This window comes from Labrus bergylta, chromosome 8 (assembly GCF_963930695.1).
Source record: "Labrus bergylta chromosome 8, fLabBer1.1, whole genome shotgun sequence".
Lineage (NCBI taxonomy): Eukaryota > Metazoa > Chordata > Actinopteri > Labriformes > Labridae > Labrus > Labrus bergylta.
The window spans coordinates 19,389,893-19,407,013 of NC_089202.1; the positions used below are offsets into that span (position 1 = coordinate 19,389,893).

At 37.8% G+C, this 17,121-nt stretch overlaps 2 long non-coding RNA genes across 2 annotated transcripts; both read right to left on the reverse strand.

Moving 5' to 3' along the window:
* Positions 1 to 4,851: 4,851 nt before the first annotated feature.
* On the reverse strand, positions 4,852 to 7,623 carry LOC136179838 (uncharacterized). The gene is made up of 3 exons (XR_010666776.1): positions 6,794 to 7,623; positions 5,461 to 5,700; positions 4,852 to 4,895 (listed from the first exon to the last, which is right to left on the reverse strand). It is a non-coding gene; the product is annotated as an uncharacterized lncRNA (long non-coding RNA).
* A 1,415-nt stretch (positions 7,624 to 9,038) lies between these two features.
* Positions 9,039 to 13,198, reverse strand: LOC136179906 (uncharacterized). Its single transcript, XR_010666828.1, has 2 exons — positions 9,990 to 13,198; positions 9,039 to 9,775 (listed from the first exon to the last, which is right to left on the reverse strand). It is a non-coding gene; the product is annotated as an uncharacterized lncRNA (long non-coding RNA).
* Positions 13,199 to 17,121: the final 3,923 nt, after the last annotated feature.

Below are 17,121 nucleotides of genomic sequence, written 5' to 3' on the forward strand. Positions count from 1 at the left end.
TGACGGTAAGGCAGAATCGGACTTCAAATCAGCCCGATTATCCTGCAGTCTGAGCCAGGCTGTTCAGATGTGTCATTTTTAGATCTCAGCGAAGAAAACGATGAGACAAGTATGAGACACAGTCCAAGTTCTTTAAATCATCTTGGGGTGTCTCATTCAAAGATCTGAGTTTAAAAAAAAGTGAGACAAGTGTGAGATCTCAGATGACTAAGTAAGTAAAGTTTATTTATATAGCACCTTTCAAGAACAGACGTCACAAAGTGCTTCACAATAAAGGATTGAGCAGAGACATTATTAACAGACAATTACATAAAATCAAATATAGACGGATCAAACCAGTCTGAACAGGTGGGTCTTTAACTGCTTTTTAAAAGTGTCCACAGAGGAACAACCAGCAGACCCTGGTCAGAGGACTTCAGGGACCTGCTGGTGTTATATGGCCTCAGTGTGTAAAGACATGAGGACAGATGTGACATGAGAGCCAAGAATCTTCAATTTCTCGACAGTCCATCACAAAATCATTTGACTTTGTTGCCTTGAGCTCTGCCTGAGAAAGTCTTTGTAGAAACCTTGAAACTTTCACTCTGTACTCTGTTTTGCATCTATTTTTAGTATCAGCAGATTCCAGGTTCAAAGCCCGGTCTGAACACAAAGAACACAACATCTTTTTAGCTTTGAATAAATCTTACTTATTTTTATACACTTTTATTTAGTTTGACCTGGAAGAGTTAGCCGACCTTGAGTGAGAATGAAAGAATTTTTTTTTTTCACAATTGTGTTGTTGTGATTAAAAAAGTAATTTATAGAGTAGCCTGCTTATTTCATTGCTTCATGATTAGGCAGAAGCGTTGACAAATGTTTTTTATAAGTTGTCACCTCCTGTATGTGGATCTCAAAAAGTAACATTCTAGTCAAACAGATGGGTTGTAAATATTAAATTATAAAAAAGCCTTTATGATATTTGAATATGATATTAAAATAGATTTAAAAGTGATATAAACTTACATTTTTGTCAGGTCTTTTTGAGCAGAGAGGTGAAGGATGTTTAGAGAAGTGAAGTTCCTCATCATTTGGTCGCCTTCTTAAACAGCATTCAAAATTTGACTTGAAAATGAGGAAGTCAGAAAAGTGAATATTCAAGTTCACATTGAATGTTCAGCACTTTTTCTTTGAATAGTTGTCACACTGTTTTCACAACCCAGGCTCAGTGAGCTGGACAAACAGGGAGACCACACGTTTTTTAATTTATCAAATAATAATTTATTGCAAACTAAGACAAATCATCCTGTTCAAAGAATGTGCAATCTGTAAATCAGTGGTGGTTGTAATGGTGAATGTGTTAAGTGTTGACAAGAGAGTGACAGATTGAGAAGCCAGTTTAAATACTAAGGCCCAGCCTGCCCAGGTGTATATAAATTTAACTGGCTCCGCCCCTTTCTACCTGAACTTAAGTGGGGAGCGATACAAAGCAGCAGGAAGAGCACTGACAGTCAGGGGTCATCACACCCTCCCCCTAAAATACTGGGTCCCACCCAGTACCCATAAACAAATTACTATATTTACCAAATTTAGTTCACCAAACATAAGCAATAACATACATATTTGACCAAACCCAACATCACTTATACTTTCCCAATGTTAGTTTCAGTTTCCCTCTCAGCCACCTGGATCAGGTCCTAGGACCACGTTAAGAGTAGGAAAACAAACTGTGATTAGCAGGCTAACTAAATGTTCCTTATAGAGATCAGTCTGAATTAAGCATCTTTTAACACCAGTGGCCAATGCTCTATTGACAAGGCTAGTAACTATCATACAAAATTAGAGGCACAACAGTGGCACCAACATACATGTCAAAATGGTGTAGTGCCCAAATAGGAACCAAACTTTCTGTCTCAATGATGAGATCAAACTGGCACAAAGTCGACCTCTTGACAAGCCACTCAAGCCCTAGCTTTCTTGCTTGAACTACTACAAAAACTTATTTATTTCATCAGAACAGACAGGTGCCACCTCTGGACACTCTGTTACAACATCATGTTTCTGCAGGACAAATTGCATCTGGGTTAATTGCAAATCACTGATCAAAACTCACCTCTTCAAACAATCTTTTGATGTATGATTGTGATATGTGTTCTGTTTATCTGTAGCTGTACCTTTATGTTGTTGTCTTTATGATTTGTGTGGAATGCTGCAATGTCTGTTAGTCTTTCCTTACTGTGCTGTTTCTTTTGTCTTTTTTATCAAATGTTTAGTGTGTAAGAGTTTTTGAAAAGCGCTTATGAATAAAATGTATTATTATTATTATTATTATTATTAGATATAAGAGAGACATTGGCCGATATGGAGCTCAGCGTAAGGGAAGGAAGACTGCTTATATTCTTTCACAAATTCATTCATTCTTTCACTTCAACTTAAACTACTTCCTCTGTCTACCTGCTCTGGTGATCAGCTGTTAATGGGTGTTTATTCTTTAAGTGATTAACCAACCAGAGTCGGGCACAGCCTCTCTCAACCAATCATACTGCTGCGACAAAATGCTAAAATAGTTCTTTCTCTTCAACAGTCATTCTGTCATTTCAAGGCAACTGCTGCAACCCACCACCGCCCCAGTCACCTCCATTCCAGCTCAGCAGAGTCCAGATTCAGGCTCATTATAGCCTCCATTCCTCTTCACCACCACCAGTGTCTAGACTCCATAGGGGGGTATCCTATCCTGCTGTCGGGCACATTACCCTTCCGAGTACATGAAGTCGTCACGATGGAGTCTAATCCTCCAAAGACTTTGCACATTCAAAATCTAAATTTATTGTTAAATAAATAATTGTTCATTCTCAATTAAGTCTCTCCTGATTGAAATATCAGTCTCAGCTTTTTTTTCCTACCTAATATCAATATCACTACCCAACACTGGCTGTTACACACTGATGTCACTGCATTCACTTTATCTTATCATTTCTGTGTCCAGAGGCTGTCCGTAATGTGTGAAAAAAATGAATGTCCTGTTAGTGCTGTCATTTTATATGATGCAACCCGAATACTGGATGTTGTCCTGTTTGTTGGGGTAATGTTGAATGTAAGTTGTAAGATATTGAGACACAGTCCCACGGTGATACTGATAAACTCAACTAAATAATTCATGGCAGGATTAGGAGAAGGCCGTTATTTTGTTTCCTCGAGGAACAGGAACACCTCTAATAGCATTCATCAACAATGTCCTCCTGTCTGGGTTTTCTCAGATTAAATTGAGTAGAAGTAAAAACCTGAGCTTGTTGATTTGTAAACGTGACTGAACAAGGACTATCTTTCAATGATAAAATCAAGCTGGTTAAAACACGTTGATGGAAACTGAGACCACGAACTTCATCAGCAGTATTAGGACGCCTTTCTCAACCGCCAGAAGAGCGGAAACTATAAATTCAGAGATAAACATGTATCTGTTACCACTCTGTTGCATCATCACCTCTTCTTTCAACTACAGCCTGTTAGCGTTTGTTAACCCAGGAGACCTGTTGCTGTCACTTTGAACGTGAAATGTTTTAACGTTCTTGTGTGATTTAGGATATCAGCTCGTCAACACTTTTCTTCAATTTCAAAACATTGGATAGAGCTTTCCTCCCCCCGCCCCCTCCCTCCTGGAGCCAATGTGCAAACAGGTTGCTATGTCGTGGACACTGAAGCTTCAGTTTTTAACCAGCTCTGCATCGGTCTAGAGACTTTTCTGCTCTCTAACCTCTCTCCTTTTTTCAGAAGCAACCGCCTACCTTCTCTGCTCAAAATACAATGATTCTGCGCCACAATGGAAAACTAGAAGGAGGACATATCGACTGCTATGTTTTCAGATAAACCAGCACTTAAACAGATCATGTTTCCTTAATGTCTGATGATATAGAAAGACCATTTCAAGATTTAATTCAGAAGATATCTTACATATTGGACCTTTAAACTATCCTCCTTAACCTCGTCTTTGATTCAGGGCCATTTAAACCCTGTCCTCTGGAACTGCCTCACAGGCTTTCTTTAATCTGATTGGAAAACAAGAGCATGCAATGAATGAATCAAAACTTTATTACAGACTCAGGGTCCAAATAATAAAATCCAAAAGACATAAAATACAATACAAGATACATGAAATACAAAGCACAGTATAAAAACCTGCAACTTAAATGCAATGCATGGTATAAAATCACTAAATAGATAAAAACAGCGCCCCAGAGGATACAACTGTACCAATGTTTCCATATCTTGGATTGATTCAATGTGCATCTCTTTTGATAAACCATTTACTTTTTCAATAAAAAATAAAAATCTTGATTAGCAGAGCTTCAATACAAACAAAAGTGAAAACCATCACCTCAAACTTATCCATAATTCATGATCAATATCTCTCCAGATTTGAACATCAGAGGCTTCATGGAGAAAATATTATGTGAAATTACTGAGAATGAATCATGTATTGTGCCAAACACCCTGCAGAATATTGAAATATCACATTCATATCTCAAAGTCAATATTTAAAGCAATGCAGGAAGAGCAGAGAGGGAGACAGAGAGAGAGTCTTCAAATAATCAGGTATGACGTTTGGCAATGACATCATAGTCTGGAGATCTGTTAGTGTGATCCAGATTCATGTAAGTGCTGTCCTCTTCTTTTGGCTTCATGCTCTCTCTTTGTTTCCTTTAGTAAAAGAAGAAATGAGGATTAAAAATTGTTTTATACACAAGTCTGCTCCATTTGTCATATCTTCATCAGCACAGTTTATTCTAAAAAGTCCTCCGGTGTAATAACATACCAAAGAAACACCATGCAGAGTGTGAGGACGATGTTCACAGTGAGAGACACTCCAGTAACAGCCCAGAAGAGAACTCCACTGTAGGGTCCACAGTTATCCTCAAGACCTGTCATAAGAAATAACATGATAATATCATAACCCTGTTTGGGGGGGGGGACACTTTTTCAACTTGATGGTTTTTACTACTAAAGTCTACTTCATTGTCAGTTTGACAGTGAAGGAAGTACCAAAGCTGTATCATATTTTCAAATAAAGACAGCAAAGCAAGCGAGAGAGACGAGTGTAGGCTGAGCAACCAAAAGACTAAAAGAAGAGGAGTGGTTTCAGCAGGAACAACGCTGAGCCAGAAGAAATTCAACATTCATTTCTGATTGTTTCATGGTGGTTATGTTCAAAAGCACAATTTAAACACACTAAACCCACTGGCACATGAAGGAGTTAATTATGAAAGGGAAACTGAATGATTGATTGGCCCAAATTGGCACACATGGACATTTGGATGAAAAAGACAGATTAGTAATGTTTTATATACTAATACAGAAAGTGCCAAAGATGGAAATCAATCTTGAAAACTGAAACATTAACAACATTTTATAATCAGTAAATCACTGCTCTGGATGAATTATAGACTTTAAAGGTTTAAAAACAAACAGTTTAACTTGTATACATACGCTGAACATCTATGTGTTTGTTGTTGGATCGTCCACTCCCCAGTTCATTTTCAGCCTTGCAGAAAAAAGGACCGCTGACATCTGAAGCTTTAACAGTTATAACACGTCCAGTCCCCATGAAAGTGTCCTGGCCTCCATCAGCTCTGTACCAGGTGTAGTTCTTTACAGCTGGGTTTGCATTAGCACTGCAAGTCAGTGTCCCATTTGTGTCTTCTTGCACTGTGGTCCCTTTGGGTGAATCTGAAAAATTATAACAGGGATTAAAGTTCTCCGTCGCTATGACGGATTTCCGTCAATTTCACTATTGTAATAATTTTAGTCGGTGTCAATCGGACAAATAAAAATCGTGCAAAATGGGTTGATGACATAGCCCTACCCTCACGTGCAAACTGCGGTTTTTAATGTCAGGCATTTATCTGAATCCTGTAACACAATTGTAGTTTTGTGTTTGTGTGGCATTTTAAATATAAAGTCAGAACTTTGATCTGCTACATGAAGTCTGCTCGGTGTATAGTAGGCTTTTATTGTGGTAGAGAACATCAGCGTGCACTGCCCATCATATCAGGATTTGTTTTCAGGCTTCGGTGCGCAACTTTATTTACCCAACCAAAGTGAAATACAGGAGAATGATAATCCGTAACATTACCTGCAGGCAGGGCTAACACTCTGTTAGGAACGCACATCAAGACAACAGGTGATACAAAACAGAACTCACACAGAGCAATGATGAACTTTCCCACATTATGGTATTTCTCTCAAACACAGACTTGCCCCTTCCTACATCACAGATTTACTAATACCCTATGAGCCTAGCTGCTGCTTACGTTCCTTAGGTAGTAGCGTCCTCACATTTCCCACAGCCAACCTTGTCACTAAAGTTGGCAGGGCATTTTCTTCATATTCTTCCTGCTGTTGTCTCTCCCCTCTGTGTGCTTTGTATGTATGTGTATGCTTTGTCTATGACTACTTTTGAACACACTACTCCAGACTAGCTTATGTTTGTGTAGCATGTTCATTAGACAGAGTGCAAAGCTGAATTTCCCCTCGTGGGATTAATAAAGGATAATTTAATTTAATTTAATTTAATTTGATTTAATTTAATTTAATTTAATTTAATTTAATTTAATTTAATTTGATCCATAAGCATCTCACACTGAGGTGTTTAATTTATTAAATTGATGTCATTAAATGTCAACACTGATTAAAAATCTAAAGAATTGGGTAAAGATATCCTTCAAAGGACCTAATTTAATTTAGTCAAGATTTTAAGGAGATGAGAGAGCATTTAAAAGTTTAAATTTGACTTCTTTAATCACAAGGCACACATACTCACATGTAATGTCAGCTGTTAAACTGGTGTTCACAGATGACTCAGTGCTGCCATCTTGTTTTCTGTAGACAGCAGTACAGGAGATTTCCTGTCTGTGATGGAGGTGTGATGCTTTGAAGTTCAGCACAGAGATCTTGACTTTAGTTTTGTCCTGATTCTCCTGCAGGGTCTCCTGACCTTCACCCAGGCCGGGGCTCCATGTCAGATTTGGAGGAAGAGACAGACAGGGAGCTGGAGCAGAGCAGTTCAAACTCACTGAGGTTCCCTCTTTCACCTTCAGTGTGGGCGGAGTCAGAGTCGGTCTGGGTGGATCATCTGTTCAGAAGATACATAAACATGTATAAGCAGTCATTTCTCTCTACTATCAAAGGTTTGATTTATCTTTATTTTAAAGTAATCAATGATAAGGTCAGAGAACTACTACATGAATGAACTGTTAATACATTGAATTTAAAACCTACCTTTAACTGAAATTTTCACGTTATCAAAATAGTAGTTCAGATTATTGTCACATTCCAATCTAAAATAATACACTTTGTTGTTTTGAGGTTGCATGTCATTCAGGGTTGTGGTGCAGTCTTTTTTTGTTAAGTCACCGATCAATTGTCCGTTGATTGTACTCTGTTGTGGATTACTGCTATCAAACACAACAAGTCTGCCATCAAATTCTTTCCATAATGTTTTACAAGTGTTATCTAAGTTAACATTATATTGATCATCTACGTCAAAGGAGCAGGGGATTGTCACACAGGATCCCTTCAGAACCTCTATAGTCTTTGGTATAATGCTCTCAAACTGTCCACACAGGGCACCTGAAACACAAGAAACAAATCCTTATTACAATTATACATTAACAATACAATCCTTATTCATGTTGAGTTTATAATGTCTATATTGATAAAATCAACAATGTTCATTGCATGTGTCTCTGTTAAATAAACAAACAAAAAAATAAAGTCATGATACATTTTATTGATGGCTCTGTTTCTAAAAATCTTATCAGTATGCTTTCAAAGATAAAATAGTCTTCACATAAAACTCAGGATTCATCATTTTCACACAGTTTTTTTACATTAAAGTTGTAAATTTAACACCAAATCTTTAAATTATGATATTGTTAAAAGATAGCAGAACACATTAGTAGCTCATTTCTTTGACAAATATAAGTGAGCATCTCACCTTGCAGCAGACAGCCAATGAGGAGGAGAGTCAGAGCTGCAGCCATCTTTGTGTTTCAGAAGAGGCAGAAAGTCTGGAGAGAATACATGTAGATTTACAGTTTAGTGTATTTCACTCCAAATAAACTTAGATTTCATTTTGAGGCTGTTGTTGAATGTGATCTTTGCAGAAGTTGCAGATGGAGAAATATCTTGAAATGTTTAAATCTTCATCAATGTGGAAAAGGTTGGATCCAGAGTTTAGTTAACTAAATTGATCCCAACAAAACTAAAAGACTTCAAGGTGTGCAGCTTCTAATTTTAAGGTTTAAATTGAAATCTTTCTGCATTTCATTCAATTCAAGTAAAGATGCTCATTATTAAAACGTAGATGAAATTATTATAAAATAAAAAAACAGGAAGTTTGACTGCCTGCCTCAAAGAAAAGAGACAAGTGTTTTATGTTTTCTACTTGAGTTCATCTTGTTTACAACCTCTTTAAGGAAACTATTTGATCAGTAATAACGCCCAGAAGAAAAACTGCATGAGAACTTTAAAATGTTCAAAACTTGATCAGAGTGAATGCTTTTTTTCTTTCCCCTGTAACAAAGTTTGTTTGATCAACCAGCAAGTGCAAAAAAGATGCACTTGTTAAAAAGTAGCTTTATGACATCAAATATGTTGATTTGTTTTATTTCCCGAAAAAGGATAAAGTTATTTAAAAGCTACTTAAAAGTTATATAAAAGTTTTATAAACTTACGTTTTTGTCAGGTCTTTTTGAGCAGAGAGGTGAAGGATGTTTAGAGAAGTGAAGTTCCTCATCATTTGGCCACCTTTCCAAACAGCATGCAATAATTGACTTAAAAATTAGGAAGTAAAAAAAACAGCAACATTCATGTTAGCACAGAATGTTCTGTACTATTTATGAGTTATTTTCAATGCAATAACATCTTGATGTAATTTAATATTTACAACCCATCAGTTTGACTAGAAAGTTACTATTTGAGATCCACATACAGGCGGTGACAACTCAAACTTTTCTGTCAAAGTGTCCTGCCTAATCATGAAGCATGAAATAAGCAGGCGACTCTATAAATTACATTTTTAATCATAACACAATTGTGAAAAAAGCACTTTAATTCTTACTCAAAGTCAGCAATTGTATTTTTTTTCCAAGTGAAACTGAAGGACAGTAAATATAAAATTATTTAAAGGTGTTTTCACATTAGGTACAATTGTTTTCTTACAGTGTACAAATGTATTTCATAAGGGACATATTCAAATTTGTGGTGTTTATAGGATCAGCATCTTTGTAGCCTTTAGTTGTAGTCAGCAACATTAGGAATATTATTTGCAAGAATAAACAAACAACAATGGCAACTGTGTTCCACATAAACCATGGCAGTAAATACTACAAGGTTGCCAAGCCAATCCCCATCTTCTTTTGCTTAAGGTTTCAGAGTCAAGTGCTCTATTCATTGATCTTAACAGTTCGATCAAAGAATGTCTGACTTGTTATTGAGTCTGGATTGATCCACACATAGACTTTAAGGTTGTTGTCTGTTCTTCTTAAAGTTTTAATCGTCAGGGTGCAGCTACCCTCTGTGGCTGCTCCCTTTACTGAGATGCGTCCTCTGAACTGTTGTTCCACTGTAGGAGGATATCTGTCATACACCACAGGATAATACATCTTATTGTATTGATACCAGGTGACCTGGACATGAGCTTTTGTCTGACATGGTACCACAGCACAGCTCCCCTCCACTGCAGTCACTGTTTTAGGTACAGTGATGTTCCAGCTTCTCACCTGCTGCAGCACAGAGAAGCCTTTGTGTGGGGGAGAGGAGGAAGAGGAAGGGAGGGTAAATGGGTTAGCAAAGTTGACAACAAATGTTTTTTGTTCAGTGAAGTAAGGCTGATGACAAAGAAAAGTATGTGTCATGCAACAGGAAATGAACAACAGTGAAAGCTGCTTTTGAAAGCAGAGTTTACTGTACAGCCATTTGTCATACAAAGTAACATTATGAGAGCTGTCACTCACACTCGTTTCCTTTGCTGAGGTTATGGTTCAGGATAAAAACATCTAAAAAAAAAACCCTTTTATTATTAGGAATGATGACCAATCGAAAACATTCTGAAGCATTTGCAGCTTTTCTGATATTGATTATATAAACTTCTTGTAGTGCAGCACCTGTGTGTCCAATAGGCTTAAAGTTGTTCGTTTGAACTTACTGACGTTGTTTCCTAGTTCTAGATCTTTTACGGCTGTATGATTTATTCACAGAATGAGTTAAGAGAGAGAGAGAGAGAGAGAGAGAGAGAGAGAGAGAGAGAGAGAGAGAGAGAGAGAGAGATATATATATATATATATACTGTATGATATATATATGTGCACGTGATCTGCAGATAGATGGAAAATGCATAAATATGGTGTAACAACTACCGCTAAGTCTCAGTGAAAAGAAGGCAGCATTTAAAGCCTGGCTCACACTGCAGGAGTTTTAAACTCCTTCCCAATTTTCAAAAACATGTTTTTTAAAGTTTTGGTAGAAGAAATTTCTCGGGAAACGCGGAAAACATGGATTGCTTAATCTTCAGTGAGAGCTGGAGGTCAGATTGTACCTGTCAGATGCATACAGGTGTCCTGTGCGGGTTCCCTCCTGCCGCTGGTCACTACTACTACACATATTACTGTCCTCCCTCGTCTCTGTAGTCACACACGACTTCTGCCAGACCCTTTCAATATCAAACATGTTTGAAATAAATCGGGGAGTCCCCGACGATCACCGAGCAGATTGGGGACGTTAAGATTGGATCTTTATTACAACTCACACTACAAGATAATGTCGGTAGATAATCGGTTCCGATCAGTCTTGAATTGGGAGCGACCCCGCAATTATCGGAAAGGAGGAAGTGTGAGCCAGGCTTAAGTCGTACCTGCTGTACAAATAGGAGGACATTACAAATCGTTTCTTTGTTTCAAACACTGCTTCGTCTTTTCTCCGTTCCCTCCACCCCGTCTGCTCTCACGCAGGGATCAGATGGTGGCTGTGTGTGACAACAATCAGTAGCTTCACTAGGTAACGTTTCAGCCTGCTGTAGTCTGTATCTGTAAACGTAGCCAAACTATGTTACAGAGGGGTGTGTTCGGTCCAAAAACTGAAGATGCAGTTCCTTAACACACACGCCTTTTATATTTCAGTTTGATGTTATCAGATTTTAGAAGTACTTTCAAAATAAAAGGGGAGTTTAGGTTTATCTAATTGTTTGAAGCTGTAGAAAGGCAGAAAGAAAATGGAAAAAAGTTAAACTCCAAGTCTCTTATGACTTGCTGCTTTGACAGAGTCTTGGTATTGAGCAAAGGACTTTTTTTTAGCAAGGACAAAATACTTATGCGATCTCACAACACAAAACTTTAACAGACCCAAGGTTAATAAAAACCGTAAACTCACTGAGGCCACATCCACACGCATACGGATATTTCTAAAAACCTGTTTCCCCCCCCTCCGGTTGCAAAAAAAATCCCGTCCACACCAACAGTTTTTAAAAAATCTCTCAGTCCACATGGCAACGCAAAAACGATGGAAAACGCTCACATAAGCATGCCATAAGCATGCCAGGCCAGTAGGTGGCGATAATAGCTGTGTCTCATTCACATCAAACACTGTAAAAGAACATTGCGAGCATGCGTATTAAGCGTCCTTTTGACAGCGGCGATTTGGAAAGATGGCGAAACAAGTCAACAAACACAAAGCCGATTCATTCGTTTGGACGGACGACGAAGTGGAGTTGCTGCTTTGAGTTACACTTGAATAAGTGCCAGGAGAATGTCGACTAACAGCAGAGAACAGATGTAAACAAACCACATCAGTTATTTAGGTGCTGGGTCGAAAAAGTCTCTAGATTTTCCCTGTCAGGCTCAAAACTATTTTATTTCATGTACTTATAGCAAATAAATGAGTATATATTTGGGAGCCATAGTATTGTGAGTCTTTGTGCATCATAAATATCAATGGTCACATACGTTACTCTTTCATTTTTTCGCAGTAAATGCGTATATTGTAAAGTAACAGCCAAAGATAGAAAGAGTAATCTAGAGTGAAAAAGAAGCGATGACTTGCATCAAACAGATCAGACTCGAGTCAAACCTTTGTTACTGGGACATTTATTCAGTTATTTACACAAGCTCCTCATTAGTCATTTCCTTAGTAACATCTATTCTAAGTTCACACAAAATTAACAACTGAGACCCCAAATTAACTTTTTATTTTTGTTATTATTGGTTAAACCTGGCAGAATGTTAGTTTGCTTTTCTATTTCCTGTTACACTTGTGTTATATGCTATGTGGTAGTCTTGGCAATGGTATAAAGACACACAATTTGAAGATAGCTGAAAGATGTTGCTAAGGGGCTTTCAAAAGCTTCACTTGATTTGGTTGACATATAGAGCATTGTGTTGATTCCCTTCCTGATAACAAAGAGTAGAGCACATACTAGCACCAGGAAGACGACAATGGTGGCGATGAAGACTGGCAAAATCACTGAAACATACAAAGGACAATAAGGGATTATGGTTGAAGCGCCACTTCAAACGAGATTATTATTTTAGTAAATTCAGACATAATGTAATAATAACTCATTTTTCACATATTTAAGTTCTCCAGAGGACGTTTTCTTCACTACTTACCCATTCATAAAGCTTTCTTGTTAATACTTAGTAATTATGAGAACAAATTGTGAAATGTGCCGCTTACCAATAAAAGTTATACTCAGTTCAGAGACAAACCTTGACTTTCTGCAGATGTTGGAAGGCTGTAGAAAATAAATCGCTGAGCAACAGATCCCAGAGAGTTTGAGCTGCGACAAATCACAGTGAAGTGATCCTTCCTTTGGGCTTGACTCATGGTGATGAAGCTCACGCCTGTACCATTTCGATGCTCATAACTGATTGGAAACTCGTCTGAACGATTGACCAGTGATTCATCCAAACTCCATTGTAAAGTGGGAGGAGGATTTCCCGTAGACTCACAGGAACAGTTGACCTGGTTAGCAGTTTTGGTGCAATCAGAAGAGGACATGATCTGTGGAGCATCTGTAATGGATGTAGGGAAGAGAGACAAGGAGAGAGTCAAGTAAAGCCATGCTGTATCAAATTTGCAAAAGTAAAAGATAAGGCTTATGGCTGTTAAAATAAAAAAATAAAAGTTGACCAGCTGTGCGTGTGAATGAAGTGAATGAGGCAAAGAAAAATTCTAGTTCCTCCATGTCAATTGGTTTTCATTCTGGGCCTGTGTCCACAGAGGGCGCTTTTAACGCTGGCAGCGCCTATTTTCAATACAAAACCAATGTAGTTCAGTGTTTTCAGCACTCATAAGTTTCTTGAGGCCGCATTTACTCAGCTCTCAGTTGAAAACAATTCCACTTATGGAACAGCACTACGCTCTTCTATGTCACATCTCCATCACCAACCTATGGCGTTTTATCCCAGCCAATAAAATTGTGCGCGCACATGAGATCTGTGCAACTCAAACAGCCACACGCATATTATTTTTGCAAGCGTTTGCACAGCATTCTCACGCAGAATTCATCTGCTCGCACGAGCAATATTGTATCCTGCAAGGAGAAAACCATGCTTTGAGCACGAGCAAAATCTCACCCTGAGCGTGTAACTACAGTGCTCTCTCCTGCTCGCTCGCGAGGGGATTTTTCTTTTTGCGCTCAAAGCATGGTTTTGTCCTCTCAGGATACAATATTGCTCGCGCAAGCAATTTCATTTGAATGATTGTAATTTTACTTGATATGCACATTCTTACTAAGCAGACCTTTTTGGGGGTAAAGTTAACATTTGCTCGTCTCTAATTTAATTATAGAACCTCATATATAACACAGTGTTTCCCCTACCATTCAGGTCGTTCAGGGTGGATTACCCAAAGTGATCTCCCACCACCCTAAAAGAAAGGCACTAAATACTTTATCTATGTAAATTATCCATCCATCCATTATCTATAACTCTTTTCTCCCTTTATTTACAACAAAGTTAATCCTCTACAAAAGAAAGATTTTATGGATTTGAAGTTTCCAATCAAAGCAAATTAAAGATAAACAAAGAGACTTTCATACATTTTGAAAATTTAACTGATGAATGACACCTACAATGTACATCTATTTGTCTTGTGTTTGATTGAAAACTTCCCAGTTTATTTTCAGCCTTGCAGAAAAACGGGGCTCTCTTTCTCGAAGCTTATTAACAAAGATTATTTACATTCCTCATTTGTAAAACGCTGCACAAAAGAAGCCTGACCTACCTGCATTTATGCAAATGTTTCAAACGATACCTACACTGAACATCCATCTGTGTGTTGTTCGATCTTCCACTTCCCTCTTCATTTGCTGCCCGGCAGAAAAAAGGTCCTCTCTCCCTAGAAGCTTTGATGTTTAAAACACGTCCAGTCCCCATGAAAGTCTCCTGGCCTCCATCAGCTCTGTACCAGGTGTAGTTCTTTACAGCTGGGTTTGCATTAGCACTGCAAGTCAGTGTCACATTTGTGTCTTCTTGCACTGGACCAGAGGGCCTGACTGACACTGTGGTCCCTTTGGGTGAATCTGAAAAGAGAAAAAATAAAGTTGTATTTTTTGAATATGTAGTTTATTTGTGATGAGGGATAGAGAATGTTATGCCTTTATCCTGAACAAGCCCTGCTAAACATCAATAGAAACAGCTAGTAGGACCAGTGTTGGGCTGTAACGTATCACTAGTAACGCGTTACAGTAATGATATTACTTTTACAAGTAACGAGAAGTGTAACGAATTACTAATGAAATTCCAGTAATAATATTACAGTTACCCACACAAAAATAACTTGTTACTACATTACTGTTGTTGTTATTACCCCACTTCAGATTTATGAAACAAACCCCAGATTAATTTTGTTGCGCACCTCAGACAAGCAGGAAGGTAGCGAGCTTCATGGTTGCCAGATATGCGGATTTGGGCTTTTTTTTAGGTGCCCCAGAGGGTAGTTCTTTTTTGGCCATTGGGCTTGTTTTGTCATTTGTTGTCACACATACCTGGCAACCCTGGCTAGCTTGAAAGATGGAAGTTTACATTCAGTGGCTTGAAAAATTCCCATTACTTAAGTTTTGTCGACAAGAAAGATAACAAGAACATCATTGTCAGATGTAAATTGTGTCCCAGTACCAGGACTCTTTATACTGCAAAAAACAAGACTTCAAAACTCCTTAAGCACAACATCTGACGACAACACAACAACATGAAGCTTGTGTAAATAAACCCCACCAATGAGCTGTGGAGGACAGCTGTAGCCCTACAATGTCTACAAATCAACCAAGACTGGATTTTAATCGAGCACAGCTAAAAGCGAAAAAGAACTAATGAAAGTTGTGGCTTATTACGAAAAGTAATATAACAAGTACTGTAACATATTACTGATGGCAGGGAGTAATAAGTAAAGTAATTAAAGTACTTAAAGAGTAATGAGTAATATATTCCTTTTTTTCAATAACGAGCCCAACACTGAGTAGGACTATAACAGTATGTGTACTCATGCAGAGCCATCACGGTTTGGTCTTCACCATTCAGTGCATTCATTTTTATTTATTTTTATTAATAAAATGTAAAGTTATAAAAACAATGCACATTCATAACATTTCTGTAATGCACAAGTTTAGCCATCATAGACAGCAGCAATATGTAAAACAGACTAAAGTGGGACAACAAAATAGTAAATCTAGAAGCATATGAAACACTTAAAAGAGAGATGTGCATTAAAACAGGACAGTAATACTGTTCTCCTGGTAAAACAAACAAGATACCTAAAAGCAGGACATCAAAGCAGGAGACGTAGGCCTACATGAGACAGCATACCAATTAGAGGTGGGGGAAAATAGATACAGCATAGAATCACAATATTCTGCTCGCGATATGTTTTTATTTTTAATTGCTGAAGGGGTTGCACAATTCATTTTGAGCAAGTTGCATTGTTAAAAATGGCTGCAGTTGTTCAGTCATCCGTACATGTTTGTGTTCAGTAAAGTTTGATCAGACTGAAACACCATCAGTTCAGATTGTGAGGTGCATGCAGTCTTTTACTTTCATCACAGTGTTGGTCAGTCTGTGGGCTCGACTCCCATTGTGTAGAAATGAACAGACAGAAGTGAGACAAAAAGACTGAGAATTTTTCCTTATTTGACAAAACACTTCTTGATTTAGTTTAATTTTGTGTACATAATATGCAGTTAAAAAAATGATATTCAAAATATCACAATTCTCAGCCTGTCGCAAAATGTTTAAAATCGCTATAATATTGACTCAAGCATCGTTATAATATCGTAGCTTGGGGCCTCTGGTGATTCCCACCTCTCATTACAGTGTAGACCTACAGTACAGTGTTGCTTCCTCAGCGGATAAACAGTTGGTAGAAATATGAAAATATGAACTTTACTATGTTTGTTACCATCTTAATTTGTTTTTGAAATGGGAGATTAAAGTCCAGTGTTACATTCATTTATAATCAGATACAACTGTGACCTTTAACCCTGTGATGAAAACACTGAGTGTGAAATGATCTGTTGACCTCTTTGTGAAAAACATGCAGATTGTTTTCTTTATGTTTAAGTATTGACAGGAGTTATTAAACCACTGTGTGACATTAGTCATCACTGCTGTTAGCTTACGTGCAGCTTGCTGGTTTGTTGTTGCATGTTCAAAAATGATAGTATCATCAGCGTACATTAGGATGTCTGACCTAATAGCATTCATTTATTAGATCATTTATGTAGAGGCTAAACAACAAACCCTGTTCATACAATGAATACATCTACAATCAAACATCTGAGTGGAGAGAAAAAAAGGTAATCACACATGGCAGTATGCACACCCCAGGTGACGGCCATGCTCGTAACTGTTTGCTAAATGATTACAAAACAACAAACAAAGAAGAAGAAGCATGTATTTTATGTAATCAATTTAATCACAAGACAAACATACTCACATGTAATGTCAGCTGTTAAACTGGTGTTCACAGATGACTCAGTGCTGCCATCTTGTTTTCTGTAGACAGCAGTACAGGAGATTTCCTGTCTGTGATGGAGGTGTGATGCGTTGAAGTTCAGCACAGAGATCTTGACTTTAGTTTTGTCCTGATTCTCCTGCA